This window comes from Tachypleus tridentatus, chromosome 1 (assembly GCF_004210375.1).
Source record: "Tachypleus tridentatus isolate NWPU-2018 chromosome 1, ASM421037v1, whole genome shotgun sequence".
NCBI classification, from domain to species: domain Eukaryota; kingdom Metazoa; phylum Arthropoda; class Merostomata; order Xiphosura; family Limulidae; genus Tachypleus; species Tachypleus tridentatus.
The window spans coordinates 163799713-163817538 of NC_134825.1; the positions used below are offsets into that span (position 1 = coordinate 163799713).

General features: G+C 38.4%; 1 protein-coding gene across 3 annotated transcripts in view; it reads left to right on the forward strand.

The window, feature by feature from the left end:
- The first annotated feature begins 4288 nt into the window (after positions 1-4288).
- The window catches only part of LOC143229632 (uncharacterized), an 80026-nt gene continuing 66488 nt past the window's right edge, over positions 4289-17826 (forward strand). For 2 of the 3 annotated variants that reach the window (XR_013015971.1, XR_013015980.1), the window contains exon 1: positions 4289-4508. The gene's annotated coding sequence lies outside the window, so the exon portion shown is untranslated. The remainder of the gene's footprint in view (positions 4509-17826) is intronic. The other variant, XR_013015976.1, reaches the window with a different exon arrangement.

Sequence of the window (17826 nt, forward strand, 5' to 3'; positions counted from 1 at the left end):
GCATGGCCTTAACCACCTGGCCATGCCGGGCCTGAAAATTTTATACTGGTATAGCTTATGATTAGGCATAACTAAATTATATGAAAACTTTCAAATTTTTGTAATTTTTTATCTTTGTGGACAGGAGAACTTGGTATTGCAGCTAAAAGTAATACATGTATGTTAAAAGTACTCATGCACATTCAAGTGTATTAGGCTTTCAGGATTAGAATTTCTTCTTTTCATTCATTTGTATTTAAACTGAATAATTGAATAAAACGGTACTTAATGTGAAATGACATTTCTCTCCTTCAAATTGTGGTTAACCTCTGCACGTGCCTTATAAGACAATAACAACAAATGGGTGTTCATATCTGGAAGGATACCGAAATAATTCCTTACTTGATCAAGACAACATGGAACATGAGGGAATCCTCGATAGATGCAGCACTTGAAATTATTTTAGGTAGAATTGGTGTAAATTAATCTACGAGATCGTGAACGTGGTCAAATACATCAATTGCAAGGGTTTGGCTACCTGAGATCAAAACTTTAATTATATGTTAAATCAGCCAAGATGACGGAGCTGTGAGGTAAAGGTTTGTACCTAAAAAAACAGTAAAAAACAAACAAATCTCAGAGCTGTTTTATGAGCCATTATGCCGCGGCTAAAAATATAGCAGAATTAAACCATTATCTATTCTTCTGTAGAGATGGTGCCACGAAATTTTATACTAAAAGCACATTACGATTTTGTCAGTTAGTACTGGACTACATGGTCTCTGTTTTCAACCACACTCTGGAACATACCACTTACAATGCACTGTTTTCGTTAACTCCTGTGGTACCATCACAAGTGACCAAACTGTTTCTTTCGTACTAAAAAGAAAACACATTTGTCGTTACTTTAGTGAAAAGATACACAATGAACCATCTAAGTTATATCTTCTGTAGGACATCGAATAATTCATTTTAGCAATATAAGTCCGTAACCATATCACAGACCCACCAGTGGACATATTTAAAATGGTCATTTGTTATTACGCACAAAGCTACTGAAAAAGCTATCTGTGTTATACCCACTACGGGTATCGAAATATGGTGCTTAGTGGAGTAAGCTTACATGCTTACAACTGAACCACTGAGGGGAAGAGTAAGACATACATATTTGAAAGTGTAATGTTTAGCATTTCCAAAACAAAACTGAATTAAGTGGGAATTCAAAGCAGCTTATTTGTAGGTATAACAACTATATAATGTGTAGTACAATACCTTGTCGGCATTTCCCGATCTATGTTGATAGGATGTATAAACATTAGTGAGTTGACGAGGAAGGGAAATAGATCAAAGAGTGCCACCTAGTGGGAACTGGTATCGCTTGAAGTTGAGAAGGTTACATGTACTCGTAGTTCTACCTAATGACAACAGAATGCAGATAGTTTCATGAAGTGCCACTAGGGGTGGGCAGGTACGAAGGCAGATAATTTCAATTTTTTTTAAATACAGGATAGATGGTTCCAAAGTATCTCCCTAGGGGTGAATGATGAGGTCATCATTGCACATTAATTAGTATGCAATCTAGGTTGATAACTCTCATTCAGTATTAACATAAATAATCAAAGTCTACATTTATATTATAAGCATTAAATTACGAAAATTATTTATTATTTCAATCTCTTTAGTTCTTAACATAATAATAGTTTCTGCATCATCGTTATTGTTAACTTTCCACTTTATAATTTCACTTCAGTTGCAGTAATTTGTTTGTTTTGGAATTTCGCACAAAGCTACTCGAGGGCTATCTGTGCTAGCCGTCCCTAATTAAACAGTGTAAGACTAGAGGGAAGGCAGCTAGTCATCACCACCAACCGCCAACTCTTGGGCTACTCATTTACCAACGAATAGTGGGATTGAGTGTAACATTATAACGCCCCCCACGTTTGGCGCGATGGGGATGCGAACCCGCGACCCTCAGATTACGAGTCGCACGCCTTAACACGCTTGGCCATGCCGGACCAGTAGCAATAATAAACAAAGCGTTTGTTTTCATGATGACGAAAAACCCACATGAGAAAAATATATTCTAAAGACGGCTGGTATGGAAATCAAACCTTAAAATGAAATAAAGTACAAGCCAACTTTTCGGCTCGGCATGGCCAGGCGGTTTAAGCACTCGACTCGTAATATGAAAGTCGCGGGTTCGAATCCACGTCACGCCAAATATGTCCGCTCTTTTTTGAGCCATGGGGGCATTATAAAGTCACAATCAATCCCCCCTATTCATTGCTAAAAGAATAGCCCAAGAGTTGGTGGTGGATAGTAACGGTTAGCTGCCTTCCCTCTTGTCTTACACTGTTAAATTAGGAACGGCAGGCGTTGATATCCCCCGTGTAGCTTTGTGCGAAATTCAAAAACAAAAAAACGAACAAAATTTTGACCTTCTTTGGTCTTATTCAGGTTAACAAAGACCCGAAGAGGTTAACCAAGTTTCAAGTCAATCAACCAAAAAATGAATAAACGCTGGTCGAGTGAAAAATGTTTGGAAGAAATAGAAAAACAGTATGTCTCTCTGTGGGGACACAGTAAATTATTATATTCCTGAAAATTTCCATTTTTGTTGCTTGTCAAATATCGTTTGTTTGGAATTAAGCCCAAAGCTCCACAATGGGCTATCTGTGATTTACTCTCACGAATATTGAAACCCGGTTTCTAGTGGCATAAATTCGCAAACATACCAATGTACCACTAGGGGCAACCTCAGATTAAGGCATGGGTTTACCGAATAGAAAATTTGTAACTCCAACCAACAAGTTAAGCTTTAACGCTCCAGTAAAAATTAACTTTCTGTACGGCCCCTCGCTAGTACAGCGGTATGTCTCCTGATTTACAACGCTAAAATCAGGGGTTCGATTCCCCTCGGTGGGCTGAGCAGATAGCCCTTTGTGGCTTTGCTATAAGAAAAACACGCACACAAACACCCACAGATTTCTGTATCAATGTTGGAAAGTGTGCATGATCAAGGTTACCACTTGTTTCATATCAGTTTCATTTGTTTGTCTGATAAGGCTAGTGGTATTTGTTAGAGCTAGGAATACATCATTAGTTACCTGAAGTGGAGTCTCAAGTAATATACTCAAAATACTGTACATTCATTCGTATGTGTACGTGTTTCACTATTTGTGTTATTTGTATAGGTGGCGGTATTTTGTAAATGTAGAATGGTATATACGTATATAACAAGGACACTTTTTTTTTTTTTAATTCCGCGCAAAGCTACTCGAGGGCTATCTGCGCTCGACGTCCCTAATTTAACAGTGTATGACTAGAGGGAAGGCAGTTAGTCATCACCCACCCACCGCCAACTCTTGGGCTTCTCTTTTACTAACAAACAGTGGGATCGACCGTGACTTTATTACCTGGCCTTCAGGGACACTTATGTAGGTTAACGTCTTTATATAACTATACCGTATTGTGTGGTATATAGTTCAGAAGTCTTTAAGAAACACATATTAAAATCATTCTTCTGTTAGACTGTGCCAATGAAAAATTACCCAGCCTTTCACATTCCTTTTCTAGAGTATACAAAGAGCCAAGAGGGCACTGAACGCCATACCTACGCCGATGGCTATGGGGAACAAGTAGGTATAAAAACTATTCTACGTAATTAGATGTAGAGTAAGAGAAACTTACACTGCTACATCAAACTACCTAGAGTTATGAAGAAAAGAAATACAACCACAAGATAATTAATTATACGTAGTCGACTTTAAATAGATGACGTATTTTGTATTTCTCAAGTCGACTTTCTTTAATATATGTAGTTGAAAAAAAGTATAAAACACCAAGAAACCTGAGAAATTTTGATAGTTTAAACTAAATGTTAAATAAATTTTGGAAAAGGGGTTACCAGTATTTGGTTGCTCTGCAGTTTGTTTTGTGAGACGTCGAAACAGACTCGAACGAAACATTAATTACAAACACGATACATATTTAATTACAGACAGGCGAGTTTCTATCAACGAACAGTCCAGTGAAATTCAACTGAACTAATATTAATTTGTATGTCGAAATGTGTGAAACATGCCAGAAAGAAAGAAAATATTTGACCCAGTTTACGCTCTATGTTATTATAGTGTGTCCTGCTCCGTAGTACGTGGTAAACACTTACACATAAATATACTGGTTTGTGTCGATCACATGGGCGGAGCGTTAGACTACTGTGACGTCAGACATCAGAAAGTCCACACAACCAGATCTGTTCAGATAAGGGTTTACTTATTAAGTGAATATAAAAACTATTCCGCATCTCTTAGGGGGAACAGTGCAGTCTGCGGAGACACTAGTGAGAAACCGGTTTGCTGTCTCAGGTCTTGGTGTTTCCTGATAAACGGTGTTAACGGGTTGTTTGTGCTTATATAGAGGTAACGTTATTTCTACTAAGTGAACAAGTAAATGCTGGAACCACTAATAACAAATTAATTCGATATACTCACATACCTTGTGACTGGATTTTTACTTACTGTTTTCAGGTAAGATTACAAACACCTCTTTTGTCGAACTAAATACTAAATAATAGTCGATTTCTTACATCTTCTTGAAACCTGTGTTTCCATCCTTCTCAGACTATAATTTATAGAACACATACTAACATCCTATACATTTTATTTTTACAATTGGAAGTGTAAATTTTTTATTCTCTAATATTTTTACTGTTTCTAACCTGAGAGTAATCTTTCTTGGAGCGCTTTTATGACACATAAAACTGTGAAATATGTTGACAGAAAGCATATATTTCAGTACTTTAGGAGCACAAGTATGTTCTCAAAATATTACTCCTGATGCTAATACTTTTAGATAGCCACAGATGGACGATTATAGTACTTTAGGAGTATTATTTTGTGAACATTAAACATAATTAGTTCCATATAAAAATAAAAAAGACAAAAGCGCTTTTCTTTTTACGTCCGTTTTATCACTTTATTACTGAATACAAGAAGATACTAAAAATATTCAGACTCAAGTGTGGCTAACAAGTTGACAAAAGGTTTGAAAGTTACCACTTATTATGGTTGTAAACAAATTATTAGTACATTTATGATTTCAAAACCACGACATCGTAAAACAGTTTTCTTGTTAAATAGCCGGGCCTGTCTTCCTTCAAGTAAGGAATTCTAGATTAATATGGTGTCAAAATCTTTATGTGTATATTTGCTGTGTGATATCTATCACTGTTGTTATGTTTCTTGTACACTGTAGTCTATAGGTAAATGAGGGACTTTTTATATTTACAATATGTACTCCACAAGGGCATGCACAGGAATTTAAAGTCGACCGCTAATGGGAAAGCGTGCTAAACACATACACACACACATATTTATATATATATTGTTTATGTGCAACAGACAGATAAATCACAGTTAGAATAAACCTCTTCTTTTAATATTATGTACGTGATCACTTTAATGATTTAAATGCCCTTGTTTTGTTGAATTGCTCGTGTTAGTTTAACTTCTGTGGGTGTGGTCTGGTTTGTTTTGAATTTCGCGCAAGGCTACACGAGGGCTATCTGCACTAGCCGTCACTAATTTAGCAGTGTAAGACTAGAGGGAAGGCAGCTACTCATCACCACCCACCGCCAATTCTTGGGTAACTCTATTACCAACGAATAGTAAGATTGACCGTTACATTATAACGCCACCACGGCTGAAAGAGCGAGCATGTTTGTGGTGACGGGAAATCGAACCCGTGATCCTCGGATTACGAGTCGAGTGCCTTAACCACCTGGCCATATCGGGCCATCTGCGTATTGTTCACCGCGGGAATTGAATCCCGGATTTTAGAATTGGAAGCTCGTGAACTTACCGTGGGGACCGTTAAGATACACTAACCAATGTATAGAGATATTTTTGTCTTCCCATAATACTGGCCGTAAAATAAATAAAATTAGACTTATTAAAGATCGCACTGAAGGGTCATTAAAGAACACTGGTAAATATACGCATGCAAAGCACGGCGACATGTTTCTAAAAAGTTAACAACTCATTTATATGATTCGTTTATTAATTTTATAACAAATGAAGAATTAATGTTTTATCAGTTATGAATATAAATATCTTCGATTTTTGTCCTTAAGATGCTAGTCAGGATTCAATATGCATAGACTGTATGTATACTACCTGTAATGAAAGATAAAACTGGAGAAATCCCATCGTCACCACTCCCAGTGGCCGCTTTTTTTGTTTGTTTGTTTGTTTGGAAATTTCGCACAAAGCTACTCGAGGGCTATCTGTGCTAGCCGTCCCTAATTTAGTAGTGTAAGACTAGAGGGAAGGCAGCTAGTCATCACCACCCACCGCCAACTCTTGGGCTACTCTTTTACCAACGAATAGTGGGATTGACCGTCACATTATACACCCCCACGGCTGGGAGGGCGAGCATGTTTAGCGCGACGCGGGCGCGAACCCGCGACCCTCGGATTACGAGTCGCACGCCTTACGCGCTAGGCCATGCCGGGCCACCCAAGTGGCCGCCCTCATCATTGAAACTATGAAACCTATCTATTCAATAACTTCTCTACACATCCCGAATCGGCCAGGCATGGCCAGGTGGTTCAGGCACTCGACTCGTAATCTGAGGGTCGCGAGTTCGAACCCCCGTCACACCAAACATGCTTGCCCTTTCAGCCGTTGGGGCGTAATAATGTTACGGTCAATCTCACTATTAGTTGGTAAAAGGGCCGCCTAAAAGTTGGCGGTGGGTGGTGATGACTAGCTGCCTTCCCTCTAGTCTTACACTACTAAATTAGGGACGGCTAGCGCAGTTAGCCCTCGTGTAGCTTTGCGCGAAATTCAAAACAAATCAAACCATCCCGAATCACCCCCAGTTGATTAAATCGTATATGGTCAGACCAAATGCAAAAGCCTAGCAGTGTAGAGAGGATAAACACACTTCTTTCAATGTCAAATCATAAAGCCTGCGAATTTAAACTTTATAAAAATTTTATAAATTTAGTTTTAATAATGGATTTCTTCCTAACTCAACTATGCAGATTTTGAAAATGAAATTCTTTTATTTTTATAACGTAAGGATTTTTTTTAATGGAGAGAAAAAAACTCTTACTTTGATCAAATTATTATTTCGTTCACTAAAATGAACATTTCCATTATTATGTTTGGATTCTAGAAAGATAGATAAGACTCTCACGTCGCGGTTGGTCTAGAGAAATCTGGAGCCAGTGATTGTCAACATTTTAAGTACCTGTTCTCCTGTAGCAAAAAGGCCCGGCATGGCCTAGCGCGCAAGGCGTGCGACTCGTAGTCCGAGGGTCGCGGGTTCGCGCCCGCGTCGCGCTAAACATGCTCGCCCTCCCAGCCGTGGGGGTGTATAATGTGACGGTCAATCCCACTATTCGTTGGTAAAAAGAGTAGCCCAAGAGTTGGCGGTGGGTGGTGATGACTAGCTGCCTTCCCTCTAGTCTTACACTGCTAAATTAGGGACGGCTAGCACAGATAGCCCTCGAGTAGCTTTGTGCGAAATTCCCAAACAAACAAACAAAAACCTGTAGCAAAATCACATCGGATTATCTGCTGAGTCCATCAAGAGGAATAGAACCCTTGATTTTAGCGTTGTAAATCTATAAACTTATCACTTTCAACTTAGTTTTGATTTTTGGGAACAGAAAAAAATATCGCACAGGGAAAGATAGGGAGAACATGGAGGGTGTGGTATCAAAGGAATGTTTTTTTTTTCTGCCCAAAATTCTTGAACACACACGGCAGTGTGTGAAGGCGTCATGATAAAGAAACCACAGCAGTGTGTGAAGGCGCCATCATAAAGAAACCACAGCAGTGTGTGAAGGCTCGTTGTTATGGTGAAGAAACCAGTGACCATTCTCCCACAGCTCGTGGCGGTTTAATCTACCTTTCTCCCTCAAGCGGATTAAGACCTCTTTATAAAAGGCCTGGTCAACTGTCTTTTCAAATCCTGCCAGACCACAGCTTCAATTTCAGGTACTATAACGTTGAACCAGACACGAACCAAGCGTATTGAGACTACAGACGCATCAGTTCAGACAGACTTCAAGATTACAAACACTCAGAAGTCACAAACTAAGACTGCAAGAAGACACAAATCAATCCAGACCACTAAAGAACAACACATCCAAGGAGTACAACCATAGAACTCGTGTTCACCTTCACCACGTCTCTGCATCTCTGAACCCAAATCCAAACTGAATTTCCTCGAGGGTATACAAGCGAAGTGCAAGTGGTTCATTCAAGCCACCAACAAATCAGCTACTTCTACAGTTCCGCCTTAAGCCTCATAGGTTTCAATCCTGTGTGCATTATCAACCTCGATTTTCTTTCCCCACAGCTACTCCCGGGCACGGTCTGGGTAGATTATTCGGCGCCCAAACCGTGAAAGTGGGTTTTCTCGGGACACTTCCGTTTTCTCTCACACCTAACTCCAAGGCATTGGATATCTAGATCCCCGCCCAGGCAACTAAATCGTGTCCTTTGAGTTGATATTTCGTCCAGTCTGCCGACAACTTGCTTCTTTAATCGAATGTTGCCTTTGCCTCCACTTTGTCAGCTGCCGGACTCACCCAAGATTCATGCTAAACTCATCAGCCCTTCCAGCCCAAAATTATCAACAGCCGCGTTGCCAAAATTCTCAACTTCTACCAAGTGCGGGGTGAAGGAGGACTGTTTAGTCTTTGAGCGCCCTTGGGGGTTAATATTTCTATATTAACCTTATTCCAAAACAACTGTCAGAATTATGTGTGTGTCTTTAACCTCAGCGACCGTTTCATCAGTGTACGATGTCGACTATCGCCCATAACGTGGGTCAACTTTGATCAATTTCTGGCCATCTTGGAAGCGTTTTATCCACTGATAAACGACAGCCTCACGTAAACAGTTATCACCAACGGCAGTTCTTAACGTTTCTTCACACAAAACTTGATACAAACACGTTGCTCTTCTTTTATGTCCATTTTTATTACGACAAGAGATACGTCTGTCTTTGAACACGTTTATCGCAGCACGGGTATATAAGGTCTGGAGAAATGGTTTGTTCTTGGGGTAGATCACTATTTGTACTTTGTGCACAGCTCAGTGAAGCTCACTGCCTCTGTACTGGCACCTGTAACAGAAGTGTTAGAACTTTTTGATTGGACCTTGTACATGTACAAATCATCTTCGTTTTGATTTGATTATCGGAAGATAACGAAAAATCCTGAGGTGATTTCACTTTGAATTATTTTTCTTGGCTTGGACTCGAATCCGAGATCTCTCTACCAACACGTAAGTAAGACACTTTTTTGCTAATACAGACTTTGGGTGTTTTGTTTTTTACGCACACTTGATTATTATTTTATTTTTAACGAAAGACAATTTGTTAAATAAGTACAGAATTCCACGTGTTAGAAAATGGTACTTACACAAATCCTTTGTAGCTAGAGTGCACACTTCTTCCCCTGTTCCCAAACGAAATTTTAGGGCCTCGAACCGTGAACGCCAGTGCTAGAACATTCATGTGTCATATTAAAGCATCAACAGTATCTCTTCTAACGAAAGGTGATTTACCTTCTTCAAGGTCGCGTGCTATTAAATGCAAGGTTTAATATACGACCGACTAGCCTGTGGGTATACATAGATGAACTTTCCGCTAGAATACAGGTATACATTTGCTTACGCAATGCAAAAATATAAAACGACAACAACTCCATACTGAATAGTAATTAATTTATTTACCGATCATTTTAATATATTAAAAAAAAAAAACGTTCTCGTTAACTGAAGCTCGTGTTTGAGTCACTGACTAGTGTGTTCACGTAACAACGCTTAACTAATATTTCCTTTTCCCTGTTCCCTACCAGGCCCTCCTCCCGCTAGTACAGCGATAAGTCTACTAGTTTACAACGCTAAAATTAGGGATTCGATTCCCCTCGGTGGGCTCAGCAGATAGCCGGATGTGGCTTTGCTATTAAAAAAAACAACACACCTACCAGGGTAAAGTAGCATGTGGATCATAGTGCTAATAGTGTTACATCATAAATTTAGTTTCGTCCGCATAACTATGCGCGTTGAGTGTGAGACCCGTACGTGTATATGCGTAATAAATCTAGTTCTTACGAACTTACAAAACTCTGGTTTTATTTCCATGCAGTATTGACGATCCGGATTTCGATAGCTGTACTATACACATAATTCTCTGTGTAGATGCTTTACAATTATCGGGACTCGAGAACAATATACAACTACATGTTCAACCATACCTGCTATATCCCGTGTCGGCGGTGCTTTTCACTCAATACCAGAAGTCATCATGCAAGTTAAGATCAGATTGACGTTGTAGCGGTCGAGATGCTAATTTCACCATCAGTGCACTTGACCAACAACTCTTTTGGTGCGAACTAGATTAATTTGAGGAATTCTCATTTTTATCAGTTATATTTAAGTTATGATACATCAGAGTTAGGTTTATAATTTTATTAACACAACTTATTCATTCATATTAACAGTAAATTGTTTTATTATTAATATTAGTTCACTTTATCCCCATTTCAAGCACGGTCGTTTGCAAGGGTGGGCACTTCATCCCCCTCCTTTACCATTTGTTTGTTTGTTTTTTTAATTTCGCGTAAAGCTACACGAGAGCTATCTAATCTATGCTAGCCGCCCCTAACTTAGCAGTGTAAGACAAGAGGGAAGGCAGCTAGTCATCACACTCACCACCAACTCTTGGGCAACTCTTTTACCAACAAATAATGAGATTGACCCTCACATTATAACTCCCATACGGCTGAAAGGGGCGAGCATGTTTGGTGGGACAGGGATTTGAGCCCGCGACCTGCAGATTGCGAGTCGAGCGTCCTACCCACCTGTCCATGGGGCCTAAAATGGCCAGGTTGTCAAGGCGTTTGACTCGCAATCCACCAAACATGTTCGTCCTTTCACCCATGGGATGCATTATAATGCGACGATCAATCCCAGTATTGGTTGGTAAAACGGTTGCCCAAGAGTTGTTGATGATGACCAGCTGCCTTCTCTCCAGTTCTTTATTTCTATATTAGGAGCAGATAGCCCTTTTCGTGAAATTCAAAACAAATAAGTCTTTATATATAACAGCACGGGAGGAAGAGGTCCAAGTGAGCCTGACCATCCTTGGTCTATAAAGACCAAGATCCTAATAATGAAATAAGAAACAATAGCAGGTATAACAGTTTACGAATTTGTGGATGTTTAAACCCTTGCTAAACTTGTACCCATTTTTTGGTTAATAAAATGATTTATCTTTCAGTTAAAATTAGATTGTCCAAATGGTACAAGACGTATTATTGTTCACCTATTATTCTCTGGTGTAATATATCATAACGAGGTCAAATTAGGGTAATATTACTATTATATAGAACAATCTGAATGATGGGATATAATTATTAATTATTCTTCTGTATAAATGTTTTGTTAGCATATTTTCTGAAAATTAATAAAATCTAGTAGCAATACATGTATGAAGAACGACTATCCTATTTTTAATAGTTCATGAAAACGATATATATTTTTAATGTATAGTTGATTATCTCTTTTCAATTTTGACGGCAGCGGGTTTGAATCCCGTCGCACCAAACATGTTTGCCCTTTCAGCCGTGGGAGCGTTATTACGTGACAGTTAATCCCACTATTCCAAGTAGTCCAAGCATTGGCTGTGGGATGGTGATAACTAGCTGTTTCCCTCTATTTTTACACTGCTAAATTAGGGATGGCTAACGCAGATATCCCTCGCTTAGCTTTGCGCGAAATTTAAGAACGAACAAATGCAATTGGGAATTTTAGTCAATGATTCATGACTTTTGTGCACCACTAATACCAAACGTGGGGTGGCGCACACCTGAACCTGATTCGATTTCATTATTCATCAGGGTATGTGCCACCTACCCTCAAAGTTAATTATGTGACCAAATTAGTGCATCATACGTTTTATGTGCGAACGTGAGTGTAAGAATTTTAAAAAGACGAACTTGCTTGTCGCGGTACAGAGCGCCATCGTTTCGTGTAGATTGCGTGTCGATCTATGGTACCTCAACGGCAGATTTATTGGCGTGACGGACATACGAGTTTTTGTGTTTATGCAAAGCTGGTTTGACATTTTTTGATATTTCGCACGTCAAGCGATTTACCTATCACCCAATATAAACTATCAACCAAATCAACATTTCTAATAAAGAAGTTTTATTTTTATTCAAAATTCACGTAGTCAACTTAATGGGATGTTATAGTCACGGTCAATCCCACTATTCGTTGGTAAAAGAGTAGTCCAAGAGTTGTCAGTGGGTGGTGATGAATAGCTAGCTACCTTCCCTATCGTAGGCCCGGCATGGCCAGGTGGGTTAAGGCGTACGACTCGTAATCTGAGGGTTGCGGGTTCGAATCCCCGTCGCACCAAACATGCTCGTCCTTTCAGCCGTGGGCGCGTTATAAAGTTACGGTCAATCCCACTATTCGTTGGTGAAAGAGTAGCCCAAGAGTTGTCAGTGGGTGGTGATGAATAGCTAGCTACCTTCCCTATCGTAGGCCCGGCATGACCAGGTGGGTTAAGGCGTACGACTCGTAATCTGAGGGTTGCGGGTTCGAATCCCCGTCGCACCAAACATGCTCATCCTTTCAGCCGTGGGCGCGTTATAATGTTACGGTAAATCCCACTATTCGTTTGTAAAAGAGTAGCCCAAGAGTTGGCGGTGGGTGGTGATGACTAACTACTTTCCCTCTAGTCACACACTGTTAAATTAGGGACGGCTAGCACAAATAGCTCTCGTGTAGCTTTGCGCGAAATTCAAAACTAAAACCAAACCAAGATCAAGTTAAGTGCAGTTTTCTATCTTTCAAAAGCAAAAAAAGTGTATTGGGTTAATTACTTATTTTTCCATAGCAGCCAATACCCTGAAGTTTCACTTTTCAACAAGTGAAAAGAAATTTTTTCCCTAAAGTATTTTTTAGGTGTTATTGTTAAATAATCTTCAAATGATTCATATTACAACTTCCTGTCTCCCTTCTGAGAAGTGCTCATGATTGTTTTTCATTTCTGTAAGTTACTGAAGATGAGTAATTTACACGAACTCGCTTGTTTCCCACACCCACCCCTCAGCGGTATTTTAAGGCCTTAGACGCTAAAAATGTAGTTTCGATGCTAATGGTGGGGAAAACGCGGATAAATATAACTTGCTGTGTAATACTCGTGTTTAAACACAAAGAAACAATGTTTTGTCTCTCAGTGGTTCATCGGAAAGTTTTAACAGTTGCAGTGTTAAAATACGGGGTTCGTTTCCCTGCCGTAAACAGAGCGCACATGGCCCATTTATGTAGCATTGTGCTAAAAACTCAAGAACGCTTCTTCTAATATGTGGTTAAACAACTTTCCAAACACAAAGAAATTAAATTACATAAAATAAAAATTGTGCATCTCCTAGTAGCTCAGTGGTTAATTTGAAGACTTAAAACGCTAAAAACCAGGTTTCTAAAACCGAGCTGGAAACAAACAGATAGTCTTAAAAACAAACTAAAAATAACAGCGTTCCTAAAACTTACAGATGTTACTCAAATGTAACTTATGGAAATCAAATAACACAGTAGTTAAAATGAGTTGTATTGTTTTCTAGCTTCAGGACATTTAAAGTATTACTTTTACTTAAACTTTGTAAGTTGATAAATATACGACAATTAGCATTGTTCGTAGCCGCATAAAACTCTGGGAGGCTATACGTGTAACAATTAATACTGTTTATGAATATGTAATACTGGTAAGGCCTGGCATGGCCTAGCGCGTAAGGCGTCACGCTAAACATGCTCCCCCTCCCAGCCGTGGGAGCGTTATAATGTGACGGTCAATCCCACTATTCGTTGGTAAAAGAGTAGCCCAAGAGTTGGCGGTGGGTGGTGATGACTAGCTGCCTTCTCTCTAGTCTTACACTGCTAAATTAGGGACGGCTCGGTACAGCGGGTTAACAACCTACTCACTTAAATACCTGTTGAAGAATCCGCAAGCGATTGCGGCCCTATGTTCCTTGATGGAATCTAATGGTAATAACTAACTAATACTGGTAAGGTAAGTTAACGTTAAGTACAATCAACCTCTAGGAAGTTAAGTACGCTATGGTTAGCATTGTTTACGACTCTTTGTCATTTTAGGAAAATTATTTTAAGTCGTTTCGAAGTTTTTGATCATAACGTCGATGAATTGTTTGAAAATCTAAACCGATTTAATATTGCTGGTAACCCTAATTTATTATGGAAAATTACCAAAGAAACTTCACAAAACGTAATTTGTTTTAAACTATTCTGATGTGTTTTACAACATCACATAACAGGAAATCATTGTTTTTGCAGACTCGCAAAAAAACATTTTGGTGTAAAATTATAATCTGCGACTTCAGTCTCTGTTTACTATTATAAGCTGGTAGTGTAACAGATGCTACAAGCTACATTCGGAATAGACGTGTAGTTATACATCATTCATAAAATAGAATTCTAATGTGGACATTTTGGAAAACAGTTCCAGAGAAAATAAGTTTTTCTGTTAACGAAAAAAACACTAAAACACACAAAGACACAAGAAGTAAAAACTTAAGGATATTCTCGGTAAACTTTCAGACAAGGAAATCGTCTCGCCTGCGTCAGTTGTATTTAAGGGCCTGCCTTCATGTTAAAGTTGCTTTGGAAGGTTACTCAACGAACAAGACGATAATGTTCATTCATTCATCCAATTTATCGAATACAGGATCCAGAATCCAACTCGTCATTTCTTCATTGAATTTAGTTGAACTCTGACTTTAGACAAAAGATCCAGAGAAAAGTGAATACAAGCCGAACTGATTTTAGTCCTAGTATCTTATAGGCTTAAGTAACAACGAATATCAATAACCGGATACATACAATTTTGCAATTTATTACAAAGCCCACTGGCGGAACTAGGCGTTTAAGCTGGGTTTCGAAGTTAACTGAAATGACTTTGACCTGCCAAAGACGAATATCACGTGGGCCATGGTGGGTGGAGGTCTGCACTTCCTTGTAAACTTCTTACTTAGAGCTTTCTTTGCTGATATTATGGAGTATGCTGGTTATTTCAGTTTAGAAAATGGAATTTATATTTTGCTCTGTATCGAAATATTAATTTGCTGCAATACAAAGAGAATATTTAAGGGGCAGGGGTTCTACTAGGGAGAAAAATTTGCCCCTAAAAGAAGGAACAGTTTCGTTTAAACAGAACTGTAAAGACGAAATTCCTGGTCTCTTATAAATGCAAGCGCGGACTAGCCTAATGCGACACATGGAAAAATCCTGGTGTGCCCTCTTAAAAAAGTTGTGGGCTCCTTCTAGCTTTTTGTCCCCCGGTAAAATTTTAGAATCCAGTCTAACCCTACATGAATAAGTATTTTATTATGAAAATTCACTAACTTGTATTTGATTATAAGGTTTGTTTGTTGAATTTCTCGCAAAGCTACACAAGGGTTGTCTGCACTAGCCATCCCTAATTTAGTAGTGTAAGACTAGAGGGAAGGCAGTTAGTCATCACCACCTACCGTCAACTCTTGGGCTACTCTTTTACCAACGAATAGTGGGATTGACAATAACATTATAACGCATAATACGGCTGAAAGGGCGAGCATGTTTGGTGCGACGGGGATTCAAACCCGCGACCCACAGATTAGGAGTCAAACGCCTTAACACACCTGGCCATGCCAGTCCTGTTTATAAGAAATGCTAAAGTCTATGTCTTACTAGAAAAACAAACAAACAAATTAATTAAACAACAACCAACAAATAAAATAAGAACAAGTATTTCTGACTTCGAGGAAACAGGTTAAAGATAATTCTTAACCTGAATTGTACGGAGATAAAGTGTTAACTCATGACGGACAGATAATTTAAGTAGAACTTCAATTATAATGTATTTTTTCGGTTTCCTAAAAAAAAATAATTTGTAAAATATTAATATAAGAATATATAAAACAAGAGGGAATTCTCAATAGCCGCGGCACTTGAAATTCATTTAGGCACGATTAAAATGAGATTAATGTACAACACTTTTTTCCTATTTTTATGAGCTATACTTTTGTGCGCCAGCAATACCAAATATGGGCCGTGTGTATATCGGAATCAATTTTATTACTCACCAGCATCTCTAATTGCCTGTAATAAAATTGAAATTTTTTAGACAGGATTAAAATAAACGTATCTATGAGACCTTTGGCGTGATCAGATACATCAGTCGGAAGTGTTTAACCCCCCAGAGTCCATAAACTGTAGTTAGATCTGAAAACGGTTAAGAGATAACGGAGCTGTGAGCTAAACGTTTGTGCTTGAAAGTAAAAAAAAAAAAAAAATGCTCGAGGATATTCTATGAGCTGATATGCCGCGGCAAATAATTTATTGGCTATGCAATAGTAATTCCTTACCAGAAATCATATATATTATTCTTACCCGATTGTCAAAAAATACCAATAACGACACAAACATTTACAACTCGTATACAAAAAGATACAAGTACACAGAAATTTAAGGGTGACACAACTTTTCGTAAAATTAGGATTTTTCTAAATAGCTAAAATTTAAGAGATGTTTTTAGATCCTACCCGATCTCACCAGATACATACCAAAACTATACATAAAGACATACCAGATATTACATTTTCTTAGCATTTACTACACATATACCAATAGTCACTAAACCTGGCCAAAATTAAAGAGATTATGATAAACTTTCATCATTGTTTCTTTAATTACCAGACGTATTTTGTTTTTGTATTTAACATTTATCATTCAAATCTCCAGGCGGCTCAGCGGCAAGATGTAGATTTACGACGTTAAAATTCGGGTTTTGATGCTCGTGTTGCGAAGTGCACATTGTGTAGCTTTGTGCTGAAGAACAACTAAACCAAACCTTCATCATCCATACACAAACCAAAAAGGTTGGATAGATAAAAAATATCAGGCTTAGTTATAAACAAAAAAGTATCTCCTTTGAAAACCAGTCAAAATGTCGTGTACAAAGATTAATTTCTCTTGAAATGTTTTTTCACTCAGTTTACTTTCTTATTATCAAATAACTGAACATTTACTCAAATTATGGGCTACTAAGTAATTGCGTTAATTTTTAGCTTTTGTTTATTTCCAGTCCTGAAACACAATATCTACAAAATTCCATATTAAGCTGTGGACACATATTTTAAGTGCAATGTTCTAGCCTGCACTCTTTTTCTGATATAGGGTTGAATACGTTACATGAAAAAGATTTTGAATGTGCAGATCAGCAAATCACAGCCGACATAAAATCGCAGTAGATCAGATTATACAACTCTGCTCGAGTCGAGAATTTATAATTTCCAGGACAGCGATATCTCTTGTACTTACTGGCATTCGAAAACATGGAAATATGGATTAACTTAGGTAACCTGGACCATTGAGAAAAAGACCTAACCTTAAAATAATCGTACTTCGCCAGAGGTCAGCAAAATGCAACATCTTGTAACAGATTAGACTCTACGAACGTAAAGGTCAATGGTAAAAACCTTCTATGCATCCATTGCAACAGTGCACAACATAAACAAGGAAGATATCTGTCTAGAAATGTTGTAAATTTAGCATAGAGTCACCAAGATAAAGCTTTCAGTCATTCCTCCTGTTCAGCCGTTACACATCTCAAGCATGCTTCAGATTGTTGAATGATGCAACTGTGGACTTCTGTGCAATTATACAGTTAAAACGAGTATCTCCGTATACAAGTTGAATTATGAAAAGCTTGGAAGGAGGAGTATTGTGCTTTCGACATGAAACATTACGACAGAGCCAT